Source organism: Lampetra planeri, chromosome 26, assembly GCF_965212315.1.
Source record: "Lampetra planeri chromosome 26, kcLamPlan1.2.h2, whole genome shotgun sequence".
NCBI classification, from domain to species: domain Eukaryota; kingdom Metazoa; phylum Chordata; class Hyperoartia; order Petromyzontiformes; family Petromyzontidae; genus Lampetra; species Lampetra planeri.
Window position 1 is genome coordinate 10,614,777 of NC_136132.1, and position 6,000 is coordinate 10,620,776.

The following is a 6,000-nucleotide window of genomic DNA, read 5'->3' on the forward strand; positions in this document are numbered from 1 at the left end:
TCCCCACCCAGCCCCTCCCCACCCTCCCCACCCAGCACCCCCCCCCACCCCACCCAGCCCCACCCCTCCCATTTTTGGATGCACGACGGACAGACACAATAATCCCTTGTGGGCTGGTGTAACCAGGAAGTTCCTACCAGTACAAGCTTTACTACCCGGCTTCACCCGAGACTTGGATTCTTGTCTTGGATTAATACACGGCCTACGCGGAGGGTTTGGGGGCGGGGATACGTGACGTCAGCAGGCACAGTGTAACGCTTTCGCATCTGGGTGACATCACAGATGTGACGTCACCGTTGACTTGCCGTGCAAAATATATCCATTATTGCGCCCACCGCCCCCCCCCCCCCCCCCGCAAAAAAAAATACAAAAGTCTATTTTTATATTTTTTTCATTGTGTACAGTCGGGAAGCTACCCACATGCCAAATTTCAAGTTTTGCATATTGGGAAGTATGCTAAACATTTCGAACAGACACACGTATTCACAAATTTCCCTTTCATATATATGTAGAAGGGTTACGTTTTGGGGAGAAACAGGCAGTTACACTGGGGTGTCTACATCCATGTCCGCAAATGGTTACCACCCTGGGGGGCTGTGTGGGGGGGAGGCTGGGATCCCACACAGCCCCGCCCCTCGAGGGCATGTTGGTATATAAGGCGGAGAGCGAGAGAGCTCGAGGCAGTCGTTGGGTACAGATCAAGATGAAGAGCCAGTGAAGACTGAAGGCCAGCTAGCTAGACCTGGAAAAACCCTGACTCGCTGTTCTTGTAAGAGCCGAGCAGGGAAAGCCAGTGGGCGACCTCAGAGCAGCGAGGTCTGATGTCCTTGTAAGGGCCAGACTCGTGTGGCTGAGGGTTGGAACCTGCGCCGAAGCTGGGCCAGGTAAGCTAGCCTACATTGAGGATGGTCTGGGATAGAGGGAAGTAAGGAGTTAACGGGGAGCGTTAGCTGGGGAACACTTCCTCTAATAGACCGGGTGAAGAGGCCGATACCTCTTCGAGTGTTAGAGTCGTTACTCTGCTGTATTGAATTTTATTGTAATAAATACGTGTTGCCTCCATCAACTTCTCCTGCGTCACATACGCCCGTTACAACTGGAGTCAGAAGTGGTCCTGTCTGCACGAGATGGATACGAGCAAGACCGTTCGTGCCCACGACCCGGGCCAAAGTGGCAACCATGAGGAGATGAGTCAGCAGGCCTCGGACGGGGAATCTGAGGCGATGCCGACGCTACAACAACCATCGCGGCCGCCTGACATACCGCTGCAGTTGGGGGGTGGGCTCCAGGACGCTCACTCCCGCCTTGCTGAATTGCTGCTCGCCGCCGCCTCCATACTGGCGGAGATTACCCAGTCCAGAGGAGGGGTAGCTGATGAACGCTGAGAAATTTGGCGCCAAACGGCGGTTTCCGCCAGCATCGCGCCGCGACTTGGAAATTTGCGCCAAACGCAGGCTCCCGCCACGGGCACCGCGATGCAGGTTGAATTTGGCGCCATTTTACCAACCAGTGCCCCGAGTGGTGGAGGCCAGGAGCACCACGTGGGAGAGGGTCTCCAATCACCGCCTGCCACGTCATCTCTACGCGACAGACGTCGCCGCGGCCTCTGCGGGAGGGGCCGCCATTTCACTGTACGGCGGCGCTGCGCGGGAACATCGGGAGCCGGGAGCAGAGCAGACGTTCCAGTAGCGACTGCCCGTGTTGATGGCATTTCAAGCAGAAGGAGGCGACTGGGGGCCTTTTCAACGGCGGTTCCTTGCTCACCAGGAGATGTCGGGATGGACCGACGCCGAGGCACTGCGCGCGCTCCCAGCGACTCTGAACGATGACGCTCTGGCCACCCTCATGGCGACTCCGAGGTCTGACCGCTCTACACTGCATGCAGCGCTTCAGCTGATGGCCAGGGTCTACGGACCGCCGTTTGCCAGTCGACACCACTTTTACGGTCGCCGTAAGGGGGAGATGGAAACTCCTCTCGCCTATCGCACTGCACTTCTGGCTCTCGCTGACGCCGCTTTTCCTCGCATGGACGAAGAAGGCATAGACGCAATGGTAGGCCTCGGCAAGGTAAGGTAAATTATCTTTTTTACCGGGTAAAAGGGTAAAGGTAAAGGGTAAATGTTTCGACATGCCAAGGGGTAAGGTAAAGGGTCAGGTAAAGGTAGCTTAGAAGAATTACCTGGTAGGGTAAAGGTAGCGTGAATAATTACCCGGTAAATACAGTACCTTGTTTACCGCTAAAAGCTCCGTGGCGCAGTCCGTGGCCTCCATTTTAAATTGCGATAATTGATGTGGGACCAGACGGAGACGGTCCACGTTCTTGAGGTAGAGGAACTATAGGACGAGGTCGAGGATGCCAGAAACGGCATTTTCGGGGTTGCTGCGAACAGCAATTGAAAGAGGCAGCGGCATGCGTTCCCGTGGGAGCACAAGCACGATTGGATGGAGGGTGATCCCCATGTACAGCAAGGGAAGCGGCAGCAAGTGGTTTTCCACCCACATGAATGCGTCGGGGTGGAAGCCCACCTCAAGAAGCACAACGTGCTCCCCCGCAGGCGCCATTGGCAACGTCCCCAAATCTGCTGAGGCCATGGCGAGGACCGGTCGAGGTTGTACAGGTTGCACACCCACAATGTGTTTCAGATTAAGTGGGGGAAGCGTTGTTGGTATGTTCACCCCTCCCGACTGAAACCTTTCACTGCACCACATAACTTCCCTACATGTCTTTAATGGCCGAGCATGTGATGTGTCCGTTGACTCAGGGAATGGGGTGCCGCCGCCTGATCCTCACATGCTGTTCTGCCTCACGGCAAGTGTCTTGCCTCACGGCAGATGTGGGGCGTGTGTACACAGGAATTTCCTGTTTTTGATGCTGGGGGTGGTCACGTGACCAGGAAGTTGCGATTTTAGATTTCCGCTGAACCACGCGGGCGTCGGCCATTACAGACATAATTCAAGATGGCGGCACACATCACGGCCCCGTGAAGCCAGCTGCAGTTGTCCGTTGTGGGACTTTGGGAAGCATTGTCTGTAAGTTCGTTTGTGTTTTATACTATTGGCAATGTTGCTATAATGTTAGAAGGACCTTTATAATGCTGTTATAATGTTAGGACCTTTATAATGCTGTTAAATTGTTACGATGAATGCGGGGCCTAGTTGACAATAAAGCCTGCAGCTTGCCTTTACCTTGTTGTGACTGTTACCCGTAATCGAGTAAGTGGATTCAAACTTGCAATAACAAAACGTCTCATTCATAAGACAATGTTATGATGCTGTGGTGTTTATTCATTGTGTTGGTGTTTCTGGGTATTAACAGATGTTGTATCGGTGCTGTTTTCTTACCAGTTTTACCTCTTGTTCAATTTCAATAACTGATGTTCGGAGTCAGATGTTCACCCTGGCTCTGAGGGTTTATTGGAGACGCGAGGTTATCTACTCAGCTAGCTCTGCAACGCAGCGCACAGCAAGGCCGAGATACATGCCACTGACTGTTCTGCTTCCAGGTGCCCCGAAATTGATGGCCTCTGAACGTCAGCAGCCGGATCCCCGGGACACGTGCGGAACCGGGGAACCCGGTTCGGGCCTTCAAGGGCTACCAGCCCTGCCCGTCGGACAACCATGACCTGTCCCGTACGATGGACCGGCCAAGAGGACTCGCGCTAAATCATGCCACTTTTCGTAATAAATGACCAGATCCACCAGGTTGCCCATGTCAGGGCGCCCCCTTGACTGTCCGGATGTCCCGCTTCTACCCGCGTCGGGCGTGTCGGGTTGCGGGCACGGGTCACGTGGAGGGGGTAATGTCGTTTCTTTTCCTTTTCATCAATGTTGTATACAGTGAGGGAAAAAAGTATTTGATCCCCTGCTGATTTTGTACGTTTGCCCACTGACAAATAAATTATCATACTCTTAGGTTTTTTCGGTAAAGTCACGTAGGTAAAAAATTTAATTAAAATAAATAAAAGTAATAGAAATAAAATAATAAATCACGACGTTTCGGAGGCAACACAAGTCTCCGTCATCAGGTGGGACTGTCACAGCTAGATTTACTGTATCAAGTGAGGCAAAAAAATTCAAGATACAAGTTCATAAATACAAGTTAAAGAGGGGGGAGGAGCTTATCTGAGTGTCGTAGCCAATGAATGGAACGTATGGGGAGGGGGGGCGGGGCTAAAAGACAACAACAGGTCACATGCTAAAGGTGCACCTGGTGCTAGAGGAGAGCGACAATGCACATGTTGTTTAACCCAGTGTTGGTGGCCATCCAAATACAAAAAAAAGAGTGCTGTTAAACGCTGGGGATGTTAACACTTGGTAAAGTAGAATAGTACCTGTCAAATTAGATGGTCCAAAAATGTGTAGTTAAATCTTTTTTGCATGGTTAATAACATCTTGTATTTATGAACTTGTATCTTGAATTTTTTTGCCTCACTTGATACAGAAAATCTAGCTGTGACGGTCCCACCTGATGACGGAGACTTGTGTTGCTTCCGAAACGTCGTGATTTATTATTTTATTTCTATTATTACTTTTATTAATTTAAATTTAATTTTTTACCTATGTGACTTTACCGAAAAAACCTAAGAGTATGAATCCTTGCAGTCACGAAAGCTTCAAATCTAGAAAGAAATGATCAGTCTATAATTTTCATGGTAGGTTTATTTGAACAGTGAGAGAACGAATAACAACAAAAAAAATCCAGAAAAAAGCATGTCAAAAATGTTATAAATTGATTTGCATTTTAATGAGGGAAACAAGTATTTGACCACCTCTCAATCAGAAAGATTTCTGGCTCCCAGGTGTCTTTTATACAGGTAACGAGCTGAGATTAGGAGCACACACTTAAAGGGAGTGCGCTCCTAATCTCAGCTTGTTACCTGTGTGGTGGTCAGGATTGACACACGCGCCACAACCTAGGGGAGGGGTAGGTACCGGTCTGAACCGGTCCGAACCAGTCGGGCAAGAGGCGGTTGGAACCGCTCTGAGGGGAGGGGGCTGGCGAGAGCTGGGGGCCCCCAGAACCCCCGCCCCTCAGAGAGGGAGTATATAAGACGGCTCCCGGAGCGTGGGAGTTAGTCCATCTCAAGCTGAAGCAAGAAGCCGCCCGAAGACCCTGGACCCCAAGCCGCCGATGTCCTTCAACAGGCCGGGGCTGAGTGGGGTGCCAGCATGGGTTAGCCTCCCCTAGGCTAAAGAGCCGGAGGGTTTAAGTAGGGAGTGTGGTTAGAATAGCCCGGAGGCTGTACCTCCCTAGGTTGTGGGTAAGGGGCCATTCCCCAGTGTGTTAAGATGTGGTAACTGTTAGTGAATAAAAGCGTGTGGCCTCTAAGAAGTCTCCGTCTCCTTCGAGAACATTACAACTGGCGACAGAAGTGGCCATGAACTTCGCCGACATGGAGACCAGACAGAAGGCGCTCACCAGGGCCCCGGACAAGGAGGTCGATGCCGACGCTGAGCAGGAGGCGGGAGCGCCATTTCCGGGGGACGGGTCCGCGGCGGCGGGCTCGCGTTCTCCGGGCCCCTCCGGGAGTCCGCCATCGTCGGGATGGGTGATCCAGTCGGCCCACGCTCGGCTGGCCGATCTCCTGCATGCCGCTGCCTCCATCCTCAACGAGCTCACGCTGGGGGGAGCGGGGGCTGCGAGTGGAGGACCAGGCCAGAGGGTGGGAGCCGTTCCTGCCGAAAAACGCGGGATTCCCGCGCTAAATTTTTACGTCATCTCTGGCCGGGGAGACGTCACTTCCGCCGGGAATGCTGCTGCCGGGAGCGACGTCACTTCCGCCGGGGGTTTCGCCACTTCCATAGGAAATTATGTCAACTGCCCCGGAAGTCACGTGGCCCAGGGGGCGCGCGTCACTTCCGGCCTTGGAGGCCTCCTACCCGAGGCTGCCGCGTCTTCAGAGATGCGACCGCCGCTTCTGGCGGACATTTTGTCATCGGACGACGCTACAAATTCCACGCTCGGACCGCTGCTCGCCTCGGGGGGAGACTACATCCCTG